This window comes from Aquarana catesbeiana, linkage group LG02 (genome assembly GCF_042186555.1).
Source record: "Aquarana catesbeiana isolate 2022-GZ linkage group LG02, ASM4218655v1, whole genome shotgun sequence".
Taxonomy (NCBI): Eukaryota; Metazoa; Chordata; class Amphibia; order Anura; family Ranidae; genus Aquarana; species Aquarana catesbeiana.
The window spans coordinates 209,765,888-209,786,078 of record NC_133325.1 but is presented as its reverse complement, the minus strand read 5'-3'; positions in this window follow the sequence as shown (position 1 = coordinate 209,786,078).

Below are 20,191 nucleotides of genomic sequence, written 5' to 3'. Positions count from 1 at the left end.
TATGTATCTCAAACCGTATGTGCTGTGACCTGTTAAAAATAGAATATACATATATCAAAACTGCATTTTCAACTATATAATTGTGACAAGAAAGCTATAAAAAAACTATGACCAGAGTCCAATGAATCAAAAATAAATAAAAAATAATAAGTAAATTATAAAGCGTCCCGACTGTGTGCAGTCCAAACTTTTTTTAAAAAAGTGGGTGAATATGTCAACGGTGACTTCTGTGCTCTTCAGAGACAAGAAAAATTGGTGACTCCAGGTGCTCCCCCCCAATGTGATCCCCACTCACCAGAAGTAATCACCCCTGCAGGGGTAGCAGGCATAGAGTGGGTTTCTAGAGTGAAGATTCCTGTGTATTTCCTGGTTGCCTCCGGTTGTCCGTGGGTGTATCCCAATGGCTCGGTGTGGGGTCTCCAGCAAGCTTTGTTCAGGGATGGGCTCCTCCGTATTTCCTCAGTAGATCAATGTGTTTTCCTCCATATAGAAGAAGAAACAGGGGACTTGCATAGTGAAGTAAGTCTTCTTTTATTTAAAATTGTTCATTACAGATTATAATGGCAAGCGACTAACCCGGTACAGCGCGGCTGTACGATACGCGGAACCAGGAAGCCAAAGACGGCGTGCGTCCCAGCTTGCGTTCCAACCACGGCTTCCGGGTATGACGTGTGAGCGTGACTCCGCCTTACGCGTTTCGTCATAGGACGTTATCAAAGACGGTGTCACCGCCTCACGCTCCACACTTATTATAGACCTGCGGGCTCCCTAGTGCCTCCCCCAATTGCATAATGGACGCAACCAAAAGTGCACCAAGGGGATGTTTTCATAGTACGGGGCCGCTATACCACGATAAAAAGTGACTTTTTATTGAAATAAAAATAAAAATAAGCAATTAAAATATGCATAATAAAATATATATATAAATTATTAGATTTGGTTAGAGTGCATAACCTATTGCCAGGTATGTGTGATTCCGAATAATACAGAGGAGCCTACAGGCTAAGTGGTATCTCCCCTAGATGTAAACAAGGTACCTCCAGATATACAGATGAGGGGGACACGACAAATAGCCTAAGCTCTAGGATCCATATATGCACATACACAGGGGTGATAATTGGTTACATAGTGATCATTACATTGGAACCATTATTTATATCCCTAGCTACATGGTTGGTGCTGCGAGACCAATATGCATAAAGTGCACTGTAATCTAAAATCTGTCATTTTTAAAAACATAATTATATTGGTTAAAATTATCCACAGGGTAGAGTAATTTTTAACAGAGTGCAAAAAAATTATTTATAGCAGAATAAAACAGATATATATATATGGAAAATTAAGAAAAAAAAAAAAAAAAAAAAAAAGAAAAAAAAAAATTTTAATTAAAATTATTCAGCAAAAATGGAGATATGTGGCTATAAAGATAGAGAGCAATACTATAAGGTATTCATGATAAATACCAAATTAAATAGAATAAAGCTGAAAGTAAATTAATAGTAAATAAAAATAAAATGAAATAAAATAAATTAAAAATTGGTGAAAAGTTCTATATTAATATATGTCTTTTACGCAGTGAATGTTAAATGTGAGTGGGTCTTATCTGGCATGTATGTCTGTGTTCTCAGGGTTAGGATATAGGATATTAAGGATATACTGGAAACCTCGATAAGACTAGTAAAATGTATAGTAGATACCTAAAAAGATTAATTTGGGCAATGCTCTATAATAGTAGGCCCTACTGTATTTAAAGATAAAATAAGATTAAAAATAGGAATAACAGTAAAATCAGATAGAACTTCTGCCCCCCACCCATAAGCGTGGGGACGTGTTAAATCCTGAATTTAAGTTTTCTTACTATACACTGTCCCTTCATCATATACTTGCCCCTAAATATACCAGTTGTGTCCCATGCCCTAGGAGTTAGCTATATAACAGTTAAGGTCGATGTCCAGGTTTAACCCTTTAGGGGCAAGGGATCCCAACTGGTATATCCAACTAGTTTCATTTCTGGAAATAAGGGTTTCCCCTATTTCCCCCCCTCCAGTGTTCTTGTACAGAATCAATGCCATAAAAGATGAGCCCACTAGGGTCTCTTTGGTGGGCCTCATCAAAATGTCTGGACAGGCTGTGACTGGGGAACCCCTTTCTGATATTTTTAATATGTTCCCTGATACGAACAAACAGGGGGCGGGTAGTTCTGCCCACATATTGAAGGTGGCAGGGGCATTCTATAACGTATGTAACGTGTGTACTTCGGCATGTGATTAATTTGTTGATACTATATTCCCTGTGATCAGTACGTGATTTGAACAGGATCTTTTTTCTAGGTTGCTTTTTTGTGACTCTGCATGGCAGGCATCTTTGGCATCTGAAGAACCCTTTTAGATCAGGGCAAATGTTAATTGGTTTTGGGGGGTCTATAACATTTCTTACAAGGTAGTTCCTTAAACTGGGTGCTTTTCTGTAAATGAATTTTGGTTTTGCAGGGAGAATTTTTGATAGGATGAGATCTTCCTTGAGGATTGGCCAATACTTTTTTATTATGTGTTCAAAATCCTTAAATTGGCTGTTAAACCCGGTGATAAAGGCAATGTCTACTCCTTTATTCCTGTTTTTGTTTCTGCTTTGGAACAGGCCGTCTCTGTCCATGTGCATAATCTCATCTTTTAGCTTCAGGAGTCGATCTTTTTCATACCCTTTTTCTTGAAATCTTTTTATTAAAATATCCGCCTGGTAACTAAAGTCTTCCCGTGTGTCACAATTGCGACGTATACGTAATAATTGTCCTTTGGGGCCGATAAACTTCCACCGTGGATGGTGGCAGCTTGAGGTGGGAATATACCCATTACGGTCGGTGGCTTTAAAAAAAGTACGGGTAGATAATGTATTCCCTGCTTTAAAAATCTCCAGGTCCAGGTATTCAACCATATCATGACTCCACTTCCCGGTGAAAGTGATACCATATTTATTTGTGTTGAGGCCCTCCATAAATTCGGTAAGGCTTTCTGGTGTCCCGTCCCATAAGATGATGAGGTCATCTATGTACCTCTTATACATTTTGATCTGGGGTATGTCTTTGCCGTAAATGTATTTTTCTTCCCACATATCCATAAATAAATTAGCTACGCTAGGAGCGTAGCGAGCTCCCATTGCTACACCCTTTGTTTGTACGTAGTAATTCTTATCGTACCAAAAATAGTTACATTCCATGGCCAGTTTCAACCCTTCTAGGATGTAACTAATTTGTTGTTGTTTCATACTTGTATTCATATGTAGTGCTTTTTCGACTCCCCGTAAGCCATCCTTTTGCTCAATACTTGTGTACAGAGAATTAACGTCTATTGTCACAAGCAACCAGTGTTCTGCTTCCTTAATCTTCTGAAGTTCCTGTATCAATTGCATATTGTCTCGTAAGTAGGATTTACCTTCTTTGACCAGGGGTTTAAGAAATTGGTCAAGGTATTCTCCAAGTCTGGAGAAGATGGAATTGATCCCACTTATGATGGGTCTCCCTGGTGGTTTTTCCAGCCTTTTGTGAATTTTGGGTGTGTAATACACCACTGGTGTTTTAGTGGAATTCGATATCATATATTCCGCTTCTTTGGGGTTCAGGATTCCCTTAGTTTTTCCTTTTTCCACAAAAGTTTTCAACTTCTTTTCATACTTTCTCTTGGGGTTCCCTGTTAGTTTTTTATAGGTATTCTCTATGCTTAAAAGATTGTTCATTTCCTCCTGGTAATCCTTTTTGTTTAGAATGACCAGCCCCCCCCCTTTATCAGCTGGTCTGATTACCACCTCATGTTTGTTTCCTATATCCTTAATAGTTTTCCAGATATTCCGTGCTCTCTTATTGCTTATTTTCATTCCTCTAATATCTTCCTCTACCATTTTTTTAAAAGCGTTCATACATTGGTTACTTGGTGTTTTGGGGTTGAATATGGAATTGTTTTTCAGGCTAGTATGCACGAACGCTGAGTTGTCTTCTCTCACTTCTCCTGGGTTAATGGCAAAGGGTTTTTTTATATTAAGTTTTCTTAAGAACTTTTGGAGGTCGATAAAGGCCTCAAATTTATCTAGCGGCTTGTCTGGGGCATACTTAAGTCCCAATTCCAACACTCGTAATTCATCCTGTGTAAACTGTGCATTGCTAAGATTAAAAATTCCTTGGCCTAATAATTTCGAGGCCTTTTTCTTTTTCTTGCCTCCTCGTCTTCCTCTTGCCTGTTTTCTCTTTCTATATTTCTGTTCATGGGTCCCGTGTTTCTTTCTTGGTGATACTCTCTCCTGGCACCAGCTTGTTGGTTTATTTCGTACCCTTGGTGAGTATTCGTACCCTCGGTTCCTCTCGAGCTCCTGTATTGGCCTCTTGGCCAAGGTCCTCCATACATATTCCTCCCTCTCCATCCGGTGTTCCTGTAGGGGATGCGGGGTCTCCATCTCCCAGGTGGCCTGTTCTGGTATGTGGCTCGGGGAAAATCCCTATATTCCCTATTCCCTCTTGGATACGGTGAACGATATCCTCTGGGGTCATAGTTTCTTAGTGGGGAATATCTGTTACGTGTGGGTACATTATATCTGTTGTTGGACGGGGTTCTGAAGTGGGGTTCTCGGTGGTCTTCTCTTCTACTATCTCTTCTTCTTAGTTGTATGTTAGGAGTTGTGGGCCCTCCTTGGCTCTGATATGGATTATCCATTCTCCTGGGTGTATTTCCCATCACTACCACAGGGGTGGTAGGTATTGGTTCCCCGGATTCTTCCTCCATAGACAGATCTTCCGGCTCTTCATCCTGGTCTTCCCCATATGTTTGCCATTTATATACTTTAGAATTTTTGTAGTCTAACACATCTCTCTTAAATTTTTTCTGCTTCTTAGCTTGTATATTGCTGTCATATTTTTTGATGGATTCTTGCAATTCTTTTTCCTTATCCTTATATTCTTTAAGGTGAGCAAAAGGTAAGAGTAGGTTCTTTATTTCAGTAATGTTAGATTCAATCCCTCTCATTTTGAACTGTCTCCTCTTTATGATATTCTGGAGTAACTCTCCTTCACATTTGTTGAAGAGAGAGTACCAGTCTTTCATGAGATCAGTGTTATCGATTGCATCATTAGGGTGTACATCCCACCTCAACCTCCATATCTATATTTCTGGTATGCATATATCCAAAAATATCCATAGCTGCAGACGGATTTCACCCTAAGGTGATCTAAGAGTTAATATATGTGATTAGTCCGCGCTTAGGAATGGCAGGGTTTGCAGCCTCCCCTAGTGAGTCCCTGGTGGGACTATTCGGGTATTGGATATAATAGATGGGGAAATGGCGCTACCCTATATGTGTCTTATAATGATTACCTATGTCATAAAATGCCTTCAATATGTGGGCAGAACTACCCGCCCCCTGTTTGTTCGTATCAGGGAACATATTAAAAATATCAGAAAGGGGTTCCCCAGTCACAGCCTGTCCAGACATTTTGATGAGGCCCACCAAAGAGACCCTAGTGGGCTCATCTTTTATGGCATTGATTCTGTACAAGAACACTGGAGGGGGGGAAATAGGGAAACCCTTATTTCCAGAAATGAAACTAGTTGGATATACCAGTTGGGATCCCTTGCCCCTAAAGGGTTAAACCTGGACATCGACCTTAACTGTTATATAGCTAACCCCTAGGGCATGGGACACAACTGGTATATTTAGGGGCAAGTATATGATGAAGGGACAGTGTATAGTAAGAAAACTTAAATTCAGGATTTAACACGTCCCCACGCTTATGGGTGGGGGGCAGAAGTTCTATCTGATTTTACTGTTATTCCTATTTTTAACCTTATTTTATCTTTAAATACAGTAGGGCCTACTATTATAGAGCATTGCCCAAATTAATCTTTTTAGGTATCTACTATACATTTTACTAGTCTTATCGAGGTTTCCAGTATATCCTTAATATCCTATATCCTAACCCTGAGAACATAGACATACATGCCAGATAAGACCCACTCACATTTAACATTCACTGCGTAAAAGACATATATTAATATAGAACTTTTCACCAATTTTTAATTTATTTTATTTCATTTTATTTTTATTTACTATTAATTTACTTTCAGCTTTATTCTATTTAATTTGGTATTTATCATGAATACCTTATAGTATTGCTCTCTATCTTTATAGCCACATATCTCCATTTTTGCTGAATAATTTTAATTAAAATTTTTTTTTTTTTTTTTTTCTTAATTTTCTATATATATATCTGTTTTATTCTGCTATAAATAATTTTTTTGCACTCTGTTAAAAATTACTCTACCCTGTGGATAATTGTAACCAATATAATTATGTTTTTAAAAATGACAGATTTTAGATTACAGTGCACTTTATGCATATTGGTCTCGCAGCACCAACCATGTAGCTAGGGATATAAATAATGGTTCCAATGTAATGATCACTATGTAACCAATTATCACCCCTGTGTATGTGCATATATGGATCCTAGAGCTTAGGCTATTTGTCGTGTCCCCCTCATCTGTATATCTGGAGGTACCTTGTTTACATCTAGGGGAGATACCACTTAGCCTGTAGGCTCCTCTGTATTATTTGGAATCACACATACCTGGCAATAGGTTATGCACTCTAACCAAATCTAATAATTTATATATATATTTTATTATGCATATTTTAATTGCTTATTTTTATTTCAATAAAAAGTCACTTTTTATCGTGGTATAGCGGCCCCGTACTATGAAAACATCCCCTTGGTGCACTTTTGGTTGCGTCCATTATGCAATTGGGGGAGGCACTAGGGAGCCCGCAGGTCTATAATAAGTGTGGAGCGTGAGGCGGTGACACCGTCTTTGATAACGTCCTATGACGAAACGCGTAAGGCGGAGTCACGCTCACACGTCATACCCGGAAGCCGTGGTTGGAATGCAAGCTGGGACGCACGCCGTCTTTGGCTTCCTGGTTCCGCGTATCGTACAGCCGCGCTGTACCGGGTTAGTCGCTTGCCATTATAATCTGTAATGAACAATTTTAAATAAAAGAAGACTTACTTCACTATGCAAGTCCCCTGTTTCTTCTTCTATATGGAGGAAAACACATTGATCTACTGAGGAAATACGGAGGAGCCCATCCCTGAACAAAGCTTGCTGGAGACCCCACACCGAGCCATTGGGATACACCCACGGACAACCGGAGGCAACCAGGAAATACACAGGAATCTTCACTCTAGAAACCCACTCTATGCCTGCTACCCCTGCAGGGGTGATTACTTCTGGTGAGTGGGGATCACATTGGGGGGGAGCACCTGGAGTCACCAATTTTTCTTGTCTCTGAAGAGCACAGAAGTCACCGTTGACATATTCACCCACTTTTTTAAAAAAAGTTTGGACTGCACACAGTCGGGACGCTTTATAATTTACTTATTATTTTTTATTTATTTTTGATTCATTGGACTCTGGTCATAGTTTTTTTATAGCTTTCTTGTCACAATTATATAGTTGAAAATGCAGTTTTGATATATGTATATTCTATTTTTAACAGGTCACAGCACATACGGTTTGAGATACATATAATCTTTTCTATGCTCTAATCACAATTAGCCCATGCAGGGTACAGGTTTCGAATATATAGGTGTAGTAAGTGGTGGCACTCCACAAACATTCCACCTTGAAACACTAATTCTTGTACTGTATATAATGTATGTACACATTGAGACCTGTTTGAGTTTGCACCGCTAGTGATATTCTTTTTAAAGGGATTTTGTCTCTGGATGTTACACATTACCACACATTAAGGGCGTCTGCCAAAGGGACATATTGTCACAGTTTAGACACTGGACACCATTATCACTCAGTATTATTATTTTTACAAACCTAATGCACTTTTATGGATTTAAGTACAGTGTGGTAGAAACATTGGGATAGTAATATCCTCGTTCATTTTATGACATTGGTAATCATTATAAGACACATATAGGGTAGCGCCATTTCCCCATCTATTATATCCAATACCCGAATAGTCCCACCAGGGACTCACTAGGGGAGGCTGCAAACCCTGCCATTCCTAAGCGCGGACTAATCACATATATTAACTTCCCAGCAGTAGATCAGGATACAGGGGGAGAAGGTAGAGGAGGTGTTCGTCGTCCCTCCCCAACAGTTGGCCACGGTGGAGGAAGTGGTCTTTCCTCCCCAGCAAAGATCCATGCACCTGGGAGACAGTACCACAGACATATCGTCCCAACATCCAGATGAGGGAATGGAAAAGGAAGCAGCTGGCTCACCTCCCCAATGGCAGCTACACAGTTTGGGAGTGGAGGAAGCCAGCCTCCTGCCCCAATGGTTAGCTGGAGCGGAGGATGCGGAGTCCCCAGCAGAAGTGCTGGCAACAGGGCAGAGTGCTACCAACCTCTGTCCAGCACCGGCAACAACTACAGAGTTCCAGGGAGGCGGGACAGTCAGCCTCCCTCCCCAATGGTTAGCCGGAGCAGATGGTGTGGGGTTTCCAGCAGAAGGGCTGGCAACAGGGCCGAGAACTGCTGGACTCTGCCCTCAACTAACAGAGGATGGATTTCCTGTGAAGGTAGATGGGACTTCAGTCTCTGCCTGTATACCCCAGGGATGCTGGGCAGTCGGCCCAGATCCCCAACAGCATGACAGAGTGAGCCCAGACACACTGTCTTCTCTCTAGCGGCAGAAAGGACTCCAGGGAGAAGGGCCAGTCCAGGCCTCTCCCCAGCGGCAGATATGTTCTCTGAGAGAGGCAGAGGTTGGCTGGGTGAGTAATGCTTTGTTTGGAACAATTTGTTTGGGGTACTGTGTGGGTACAGGCATTAGAGGACTGGAACTACTGACTAACTTCGGAGTCAACCCATCTGGGGTCTCCTCCTGTGTTAGTCTCCTGCCGAAAGGGGAGAAATGTGACAGACCTAGCGGGGAGAGAGACTTTTGGAGGGGACTGAATGCTAGCCTCTTGCCGATTGATCATGGGCCCTGGCATTTGGGGGAACGGTGCTCTTTGTGAGCTGTATGCCTGGGGACCCTTGAGGTGGTATTACTGTGGATTCGGGTCCTGGTCCCCCAGGACACACAGACTCTGGGGACCCTGGATTTGCCATATTAGAAATAGTGGCTGATTCTTAATGCTGGGACAAATACTGTTAGGAGAGGCTGATGTCAATTCTAGCCACCTGTCTGTCTGTTACCTGCTAGAATGTGTATTGTAAATAAGTCTAGTATGGGATCTAAGAGTCATTAGATCCCCATTGTTTGTGTTAATTAACTCTGCTATTGTGTGAAGAAGAGTTCGGTGTTGATTTGTGATAATGTTGATTGGGTTTTCTGAGCTACAAGACGGCCAGTCTGGCCTAAAGGTCATGTCTGAGTCATCTAGGCTGTCTAAAGGAATTAGTTAATTAGCCCATGTTAATTAGGTTTCTGGTTACAGGTGTATGTTCAGAGTAATATTACTGTATAAAAGAGCCTGTATTCCTTTCAATAAAAGAGATTCCTGGTTGAACTTACATACAGCCTGCCTGGTATTCGTTCTGAGCTACACAACTGGATTAGAACGCCACATAGCTGTAGTTCTAGTCCCGGAGCATCGGATGACCGAACCATCAGATGTTGCGATCTGCAATCTGATTCTATAGCCACAGAGGAGTGTCGGGAGAGTGGAACTGAGCGAGCAAGGGCTCGTTACAATAGGCAAGACACACTTGTACTCCTCACTAGGGATGAGCTTTGTGTTCGAGTCGAACCCATGTTCGACTCGAACATCGGCTGTTCGATCGTTCGCCGAATTGCGAACGTTATGGGCCGTTCGCGCTAAATTCGTGTGGCGCGTCACGGCCCATAATTCACTGCGGCATCGCAGTGCATTGCTGGCTGATGATTGGCCAAGCATGCACTATGACCCGCATGCTTGGCCAATCACAGCGCTGTCAGTAGAGAGAGCTGTAATTGGCCAAAGCCAGGGTGGCTTTGGCCAATTATGGCTCAGGGGATTTAGTACACACCCCACACTATATAAGGCCGCCTGCACGGCGGCCCTGTGTAGTGTGTGTTCCGGTGTGCTGAGAGATAGAGAGAGAGAGAGACAGTGTCATTTGATTTGAGTTAGATAGATTAGGCAGAACAGTCAGTCAGTTAGCTGCACTTACAGTGTATTGTGTATATATATGCATCCCAGGTGTTGCATATATATATATACACTGTATTCAGTTTAGCTAGATCCGTTCCTGTTATCTTCTATCTAGACTATTTACATTTAATGCAGTGCGTCCTGCTCACAGTGTTCAGCTAGATCCGTTCCTGCTATTTACATTTAGTGCAGTGCGTCCTGCTCACAGTGTTCAGCTAGATCCGTTCCTGTTATCTTCTAGACTATTTACATTTAGTGCAGTGCGTCCTGCTCACAGTGTTCAGCTAGATCCGTTCCTGCAATTTACATTTAGTGCAGTGCGTCCTGCTCACAGTGTTCAGCTAGATCCGTTCCTGCTATTTACATTTAGTGCAGTGCGTCCTGCTCACAGTGTTCAGCTAGATCCGTTCCTGCTATTTACATTTAGTGCAGTGCGTCCTGCTCACAGTGTTCAGCTAGATCCGTTCCTGCTATTTACATTTAGTGCAGTGCGTCCTGCTCACAGTGTTCAGCTAGATCCGTTCCTGCTATTTACATTTAGTGCAGTGCGTCCTGCTCACAGTGTTCAGCTAGATCCGTTCCTGCTATTTACATTTAGTGCAGTGCGTCCTGCTCACAGTGTTCAGCTAGATCCGTTCCTGCTATTTACATTTAGTGCAGTGCGTCCTGCTCACAGTGTTCAGCTAGATCCGTTCCTGCTATTTACATTTAGTGCAGTGCGTCCTGCTCACAGTGTTCAGCTAGATCCGTTCCTGTTATCTTCTAGACTATTTACATTTAGTGCAGTGCGTCCTGCTCACAGTGTTCAGCTAGATCCGTTCCTGCTATTTACATTTAGTGCAGTGCGTCCTGCTCACAGTGTTCAGCTAGATCCGTTCCTGTTATCTTCTAGACTATTTACATTTAGTGCAGTGCGTCCTGCTCACAGTGTTCAGCTAGATCCGTTCCTGTTATCTTCTAGACTATTTACATTTAGTGCAGTGCGTCCTGCTCACAGTGTTCAGCTAGATCCGTTCCTGCTATTTACATTTAGTGCAGTGCGTCCTGCTCACAGTGTTCAGCTAGATCCGTTCCTGTTAAATTCCTACTGACCGGCAGGCTTGTCTGGTTACAGTATATAAAGCTACCTGAAGAAAATTACAGGTGTTCTATTTGATCCTATTAGTACCACGGTCAGGCAGCTAGACTATTTACATTTAGTACAGTGCGTCCTGCTCACAGTGTTCAGCTAGATCCGTTCCTGTTATCTTCCTACTGACAGGCAGGCTTGTCTGGTTACAGTATATAAAGCTACCTGAAGAAAATTACAGGTGTTCTATTTGATCCTATTAGTACCACGGTCAGGCAGCTAGACTATTTACATTTAGTACAGTGCGTCCTGCTCACAGTGTACAGCTAGATCCGTTCCTGTTATCTTCCTACTGACAGGCAGGCTTGTCTGGTTACAGTATATAAAGCTACCTGAAGAAAATTACAGGTGTTCTATTTGATCCTATTAGTACCACGGTCAGGCAGCTAGACTATTTACATTTAGTACAGTGCGTCCTGCTCACAGTGTTCAGCTAGATCCGTTCCTGTTATCTTCCTACTGACAGGCAGGCTTGTCTGGTTACAGTATATAAAGCTACTTGAAGAAAATTACAGGTGTTCTATCCCAGCTTAGTGCAGCTACAGGCCATTAGTATGTCTGGAAGGCCAAGAAGGAGAGGCAGACAGTCACAAGCCAATAAGAGAGGGCAAGCAGGCTCTGTGTCTAGTGCTGGTCGTGGAGACGGTGCATCCTCATCAGCACGTGGCCATGGGACACGCTTGGCCTTTTTTTCGGCAGCTGGCCATGTTGAGCCGCAACATGCGGAAGACTTGGTCGAGTGGATGACCAAGCCGTCCTCATCCTCCTCATCCTCTCTCACCCATGCCCAGGGTGCTTTGTCTGGCAAAGCAGCGGCCTCTTCCCTCAGCTCAATGTCATCAGTGACTCCTTCCCTAGCTCCACCATGTCCTCATGAGGATTCCCTCGAACTGTTTGACCACAGTGTTGGGTACATGCTCCAGGAGGATGCCCAGCGTTTGGAAGGCTCTGATGACGATACTGAGCTCGATGAAGGCAGTAACATGAGCGCGGACAGAGGGGGTGCCCAAGAAGGACAGCAATCTGGCAGTCATGCTCCCCCTGCTGCAGCATACTGCCAGGTTTGCTCCAGTGATGAGGAGGGAGGGGATGATGAGGTCACTGACTCAACGTGGGTGCCTGATAGGAGAGAGGAGGAGGAGGAGGAGGAGGAGGAGGAGGAGGCGGCAGCACATCACCAACGAGGCAGGATGCCCTCCAGGGGCCAGCCTAAGGGCAGCACATTGACTGCATCACACCCCAAAGCTCCACATGTGCAGGGCGCTGCAGTCTCTGCGCGTTATTCAAAAAGTTCTTTGGTGTGGGCCTTTTTTGAGACGAGTGCATCAGATCGCACCGCTGCTATTTGCAACATATGTCTCAAGCGTATCTCGCGTGGCCAAAATATCTCCCGCTTGGGTACCACATGCTTGACCAGACATATGTTGACCTGCCATGCAGTTCGTTGGCAAGCGTATCTAAAAGACCCACACCAAAGAACAAAGAGGATCTCTCCTTGCTCCTCATCAGCTGAGATTTCCAACCCCACTAGACCTTCAGTCCTCTCTGAGACCTGCAGTGAGAGGAATGAAGGTGTAGAATTAGGTGTGTCACAGCCAAGTACTTGTGGGCAATCTGCTTTTGGTACACCGACGTCAGATTGTACCAGGCAAATTTCCCTGCCCCAGCTGCTGCACCGCCGAAAGAAGTTTGCTCCCAGCCATCCACATGCCCAGCGGTTGAATGCTAGCTTGGCAAAATTGCTAGCACTTCAACTGCTGCCTTTTCAGTTGGTAGACTCTGCCCCCTTCCGTGAGTTTGTGGAATGTGCGGCTCCTCAGTGGCAGGTACCCAAACGCCACTTTTTCTCACGGAAGGCGATTCCGGCTCTCTACCGGCATGTGGAAGGCAATGTCCATGCCTCGCTGGACAGGGCGGTCAGCGGTAAGGTGCATATTACCGCTGACTCATGGTCCAGCAGGCATGGACAGGGACGTTACCTAAGTTTCACGGCGCATTGGGTGACTCTGCTGGCAGCTGGGAAGGATGCAGGACAAGGTGCAGTAGTGTTGGAGGTTGTTCCGCCACCACGCCTCCAAAATGCTGATTGTGACACACCTCTCTCCTCCACCCCCTCCTCTTCTTCTTCCTCCATGGCCTCTTCCTCGGAACCAGCGGTGCTCCGTAGGCGTTCAAGGGGCTACGCAAGTACGCAGGCCAAAAGATGCCATGCGGTGCTTGAGCTGGTGTGCTTGGGGGACAGGAGCCACACTGGGGCAGAGGTTCTGTCAGCTCTGCAGGGGCAGGTTCAGAGGTGGTTGACGCCACGCCAACTTAAGGCAGGAATGGTGGTTTGCGACAATGGCACCAACCTCCTCTCTGCCCTCCGACAGGGACAAATGACCCATGTGCCCTGTTTGGCTCACGTCCTTAACTTGGTGGTGCAGCGGTTCTTGGGCAGGTACCCGGGCTTACAGGATGTCCTGAGGCAGGCCAGGAAAGTCTGTGTGCATTTCCGCCGGTCATATAATGCCAGTGCTCGGCTGACGGACCTCCAAAAGGAGTTTAACCTGCCCAAGAACCGCCTAATCTGTGACATGCCCACCAGGTGGAACTCAACGTTGGCCATGCTGCAGCGGCTGCACACGCAGCAGAGGGCCATCAATGAGTACCTGTGCGACTATGGCACCAGGACAGGGTCAGGGGAGCTTGGTTTTTTTTCCCCACGCCAGTGAGCCATGATCAGGGATGCATGCACTGTCCTGTCACCATTCGAGGAGGCCACGAGGATGGTGAGCAGTGACAGTGCATGCATCAGTGACACTGTCCCCCTTGTCCACCTGTTGGAGCACACGCTGCGTGGAATAATGGACAGGGCACTTGAGGCAGAACAGAGGCAGGAAGAGGAGGACTTCCTTAGCTCTCAAGGCCCCCTTTATCCAGACAGTGTTCCTGCGTGCCCGCCGATCACACAGGAAGAGGACGAGGAGGAAGAGGAGGAGGAGGAAGATTGTGTCAGTATGGAGGTGGAGCCTGGCACTCAGCATCAGCAGCAGTCTTTAAGGGATCAGTCCCAAGAAACACATGGACTTGTACGTGGCTGGGAGGAGGTGGCTGCGGACCATGTCGTTCTTAGTGACCCAGAGGACTCCGGACCGAATGCCTCAGCAAACCTACGCTGCATGGCCTCCCTGATCCTGCAAAGCCTGCGTAAGGATCCTCGTATTCGTGGTATCAAGGAGAAGGACCAATACTGGCTGGCAACCCTCCTTGATCCACGTTACAAGGGTAAGGTTGCGGACCTTATCTTGCCATCGCAGAGGGAGCAGAGGATGAAACATCTTCGGGAGGCCTTGCAGAAAGGTCTGTGCAACGCGTTCCCAGAGACTGGGAGGTTACAAACTCCTGTTTCTGGACAACGTGTTGCTGAGGCTTCGGTCAGTCAAAGAAGGAGCGGTGGAGAAGGTGGCCGTCTAACCGATGCGTTCAGACAATTTTTTGGTCCGCAGCCCCAAGGTATGATCGGTTCCAGCAACCATCGCCAGCGTCTGTTTTACATGGTGCAGGAATACCTAGGGGCAAGATCAGACTTGGACACCTTTCCCACCGAAAATCCTCTGGGTTACTGGGTCTTGAGGATGGATCACTGGCCAGAGCTTGCACAGTATGCAATTGAGCTACTGGCCTGTCCTGCATCCAGCGTTCTTTCGGAACGCACATTCAGTGCTGCTGGAGGCGTGGTAACCGATCACAGGGTGCGTCTGTCCACCGACTCGGTCGATCGGCTGACCTTCATAAAAATGAATGAGTCTTGGATCACCCACCAGCTACCAAGCACCTGATGCTGATGTAACCGAATACTTTTTTTTGAAATCTCAGATCCCTTCAAAGACTGCCTATGCTGATGCTGAGTGACTATCCCTGAGTAATTATCCTCTTCCTCCTCAATCATCACGCTGATAGCTTGTAAGAACATTTTTGGTTCTGGGCGCCACCACCAGTGCCTAAGGCACAATTTTTCAGCCCCTGTTTAACAGGGGCGTGTAATTACAATTTTTGATGTAATACTTTGCAGCAGGGCTCGTTCCTGCATTCCAACTAGAGTGTCTGTGAGGGGTTGCAGTGTTGTGGCACCAGCACCAGTGCCTAGGGCCCAATTTTTCTGCCCCTGTCTAACAGGGGCGTGTAATTACAATTTTTGATGCAATACTTTGCAGCAGGGCTCGTTCCTGCGTTCCAACTTGAGTGTCTGTGAGGGGTTGCAGTGTTGTGGCACCAGCACCAGTGCCTAAGGCCCAATTTTTCTGCCCCTGTCTAACAGGGGCGTGTAATTACAATTTTTGATGCAATACTTTGCAGCAGGGCTCGTTCCTGCGTTCCAACTAGAGTGTCTGTGAGGGGTTGCAGTGTTGTGGCACCAGCACCAGTGCCTAAGGCCCAATTTTTCTGCCCCTGTCTAACAGGGGCGTGTAATTACAATTTTTGAAGCAATAATTTGCAGCAGGGCTCGTTCCTGCGTTCCAACTAGAGTGTCTGTGAGGGGTTGCAGTGTTGTGGCACCAGCACCAGTGCCTAAGGCCTAATTTTTCAGCTCCTGTTCAACAGGGGCATGTAATTACAATTCTTGATCTAATATTTCACAGCAGGGCCCTGTGAGGGCTTACAGTGTTGTGGCCACAGCAACACCTAATGCCGCGTACACACGGTCGGACTTTTCGTCTACAAAAGTCCAACGGACGCTGACGGACTAAAGCTGGCTGGTAATCCGATCGTGTGTGGGCTTCTCCGGACTTTCAACGGACTTTTTTAGCCTCAAATCCGACGGACTTTAGATTTGAAACATGCTTCAAATCTTTACGTCGTAAGTACGACGGACCCCGAAATCCGCTCGTCTGTGTGCTAGTCCGACGGACAAAAACCCATGCTAGGGCAGCTATTGGCTACTGGCTATGAACTTCCTTATTTTAGTCCGGTGTACGTCATCACGTACGAATCCGTCGGACTTTTGTGTGGTCGTGTGTAGGCAAGTCCGTTCGTAAGAAAGTCTGCCGCAAGTCCGCCGAAGGTACGTCGGAAGTCTGTCGGACAGGCTGTCGGACTTTTGTAGACGAAAAGTCCGACCGTGTGTACGCGGCATAAGGCCCAAATTTCTGCTGAGTATATAGGGCAGGACCCTACTTTCAAACATCTAACTTACAAACGACTCCTACTTGCAAACGGAAGGAGACAACAGGAAGTGAGATGAAATCTACCCCTAGGAAGGGAAATTCTCTCCTGTAAGAGTTAATATGGGAAAACAAGTTCTCCTTTCCACTGATGCTTTCCAATCCTTGTTCCACAAAAAAACCCAAATTTTCAAAAAACATTTTTCATTGGGACAAAAAAGTGAGGTGAAATCTTCTGAAGAGGAGGAAAGACAGCAAAACAAATGTCACAGGGGTGATAACCCTTCCCTATGTTTTCCAAAAAGCTTAGAAAAGATTTTTTGGCTGGAGCTAAACACGTTAAAAATGTTCAAAATTACAAACAGATTCTACTTAACAACAAACCTACAGTCCCTGTCTTGTTTGCACCGCCTGTATACTGCTGTTCAGAGTATATAGGGCCTGGTGGCCCCACACCTTTCCTTATTTTAATTTGGGTGCGGGGTTCCCCTTAATATCCATACAAGACCCAAAGGGACTGGTAATGGACTGGGGGGTACCCATGCCGTTTGTCTCACTGATTTTCATCCATATTGCCATGACCCGACATGACATTAAACCCGCAAGCAGTTTTAAATGAGATTTTTTCCTTTAAAAATGACATTTGGTGCAGGGACTGTTCTAAACATGGGAAACACGCGTCACTTTACAGGCATACTATAGACACCCCCCAGGTACGATATTTAAAGGAATATTTCACTTTTTTTTTTTTACTTTAAGCATCATTAAAATCACTGCTCCCGAAAAAACGGCCGTTTTTAAAAGTTTTTTTTGCATTGATACATGTCCCCTGGGGTAGGACCCGGGTCCCCAAACCCTTTTTAGGACAATACCATGCAAATTAGCCTTTAAAATGAGCACTTTTGATTTCGAGCGTTCGAGTCCCATAGACGTCAATGGGGTTCTAACGTTCGTGCGAACTTTCGGTCCGTTCGCGGGTTCTGGTGCGAACCGAACCGGGGGGTGTTCGGCTCATCCCTACTCCTCACACATGCTTGACACTATCTGAACCAAATAAGTTTATCTTGGTCTCATCAGACCACAGGACATGGTTCCAGTAATCAATGTTCTTAATCTGCTTGTCTTCAGCAAACTGTTTGCAGGCTTTCTTGTGCATCATCTTTAGAAGAGGCTTCCTTCTGGGACGGCAGCCATGCAGACCAATTTGATGCAGTGTATGGTCTGAGCACTGACAGGCTGACCCCCCACCCCTTCAACCTCTGTAGCAATGCTGGCAGCACTCATATGTCTATTTTTCAAAGACAACCTCTGGATATGACACTGAGCACGTCCACTCAACTTCTTTGGTTAACCATTGCAAGGCCTGTTCTGACTGGAACCTGTCCTGTTAAACCACTGTATGGTCTTGGCCACCATGCTGCAGCTCAGTTTCAGGGTCTTGGCAATCTTCTTATAGCCTAGATCATCTTCATGTAGAGCAACAATTCTTTTTTTCAGATCCTCAGAGAATTTTTTGCTATGAGGTGCCATGTTGAACTTCCAGTGACCAGTATGAGAGAGTGAAAGCGATAACACCAAATTTAACACACCTGCTCCCCATTCACACCTGAGCTCTTGTAACACTAACGAGTCACATGACACCGGGGAGAGAAAATAGCTAATTGGGTCCAATTTGGACATTTTCACTTAGGAGTGTACTCACTTTTGTATAACAGTGTAAATTTTCTGTCCCCTCAAAATAACTCAACATGCAGCCATTAATGTCTAAACCGCTGGCAACAAAAGTGAGTACACTCCTAAGTGAAAATGTCCAAATTGGGCCCAATTAGCCATTTTCCCTACCTGGTGTCATGTGACTCATTAGTGTTACAAGGTCTCAGGTGTGAATGGGGAGCAGGTGTGTTAAATTTGGTGTTATTGCTCTCACTCTTTCATACTGGTCACTGGAAGTTCAACATGGCACCTCATGGCAAAGAACTATCTGAGGATCTGAAAAAGAAAATTGTTGCTCTACATGAAGATAGCCTAGGCTATAAGAAGATTGCCAAGACCCTGAAACTGAGCTGCAGCATGGTGGCCAAGACCATACAGCAGTTTAACAGGACAGGTTCCACTCAGAACAGGCCTCGCCATGGTCAACCAAAGAAGTTGAGTGCACAAGCTTAGCGTCATATCCAGAGGTTGTCTTTGGGAAACAGACATATGAGTGCATCCAGCATTGCTGCAGAGGTCAAGGGGTGGGGGGTCAGCCTGTCAGTGCTCAGACCATATGCCACACACTGCATCAAATTGGTCTGCATGGCTGTCGTCCCAGAATGAAGCCTCTTCTAAAGACGATGCACAAGAAAACCTGCAAACAGTTTGCGGAAGACAAGCAGACTAAGGACATGGATTACTGGAACCATGTCCTGTGGTCTGATGAGACCAAGATAAACGTATTTAGTTCAGATGGTGTCAAGCGTGTGTGGCGGCAATCAGGTGAGGAGTACAAAGACAGGTGTGTCTTGCCTACAGTCAAGCATGGTGGTGGGAGTGTCATGGTCTTGGGCTGCATGAGTGCTGCTGGCACTGGGGAGCTACAGTTCATTGAGGGAACCATGAATGCCAACATGCCCTCTCCCATGGTGGTCTCCATTGGACTCACTCCTCCAGACCCAACAGACAGAAAGGAGGTGGAGTTGGCTTCCTTCTGTCCCCACAAAGCACCTTACAAGTCCTTACTGTCCCTCCCTCTCTATCCCTCTCTTCTTTCGAGATGCACTGTATTCGTCTGTTTTCTCCCATTTCTCTGAGGATTGCAGCAATTTATAGGCCTCCAGGACCGATATCGCGCTTCATTGATGACTTTGCTGCCTGGCTACCCTACTTTCTCTCCTCTGAAATACCCACCATTATTCTTGGTGACTTTAACATTCCTGTCAATGTTAACAGCCCAACTACAGCTAAACTTCTCAACTTAACCTCATCTTTTGACCTAACCCAATGGACACATACTTCTACTCACTCCAATGGTAATACCCTTGACCTTGTATTCTCCCATCTCTGCAACCCTGGCAACCTCACCAACACCCCCTTTCCTCTATCTGATCACAACCTCATTACTTTCACTGTATCCTTGCCTCCAACCACCCATCCCTCCAAGCAGCAAACAATTACTTGTAGAAACCTTCGGCACTTTAACCCTTCTCTTCTCTATTCTGCTACTGACCACCTATATGACATAATCTCTCCCCTGTCTTGTCCTGACCTGGCCACTTCTGTCTACAACAGTTCACTCTCATCATCACTAGATGCACTTGCTCCTCTAACCACACGCAGAATTAGGCCCCGACCGTTACAACCCTGGCAAACTGACAACACTAGAAATCTCAAGAGACATTGCCGTGCTCTTGAACGACTGTGGCGTAAAACCAAATGCCTGCAAGACTTCACCCTATATAAATCTGCCCTTCTAAAATACAATTCATGCCTCCATGCTGCCAAACAAGCCTACTTTGTCTCTCTTATTAATTCCTTGTCATCCAGTCCCCGTCGGCTCTTCTCAACCTTTAACTCTCTGCTTTGTCCACCACCCCCTCTACTCACTAACTCACTCACTGCCCAAGAGATTGCCAATCACTTCAAAGACAAGATCGATGCAATTCGTGAGGACATCTCCACTGTGCGTACGTCTTCCCCACCCATCATACCTTGCCCAGCAGCACATTCAACACTCTCCTCTTTTGAATTGGCTACTATGGAAGAGGTTACAAAAATTTTCTCGGATGCCCACCTAACCAATTGT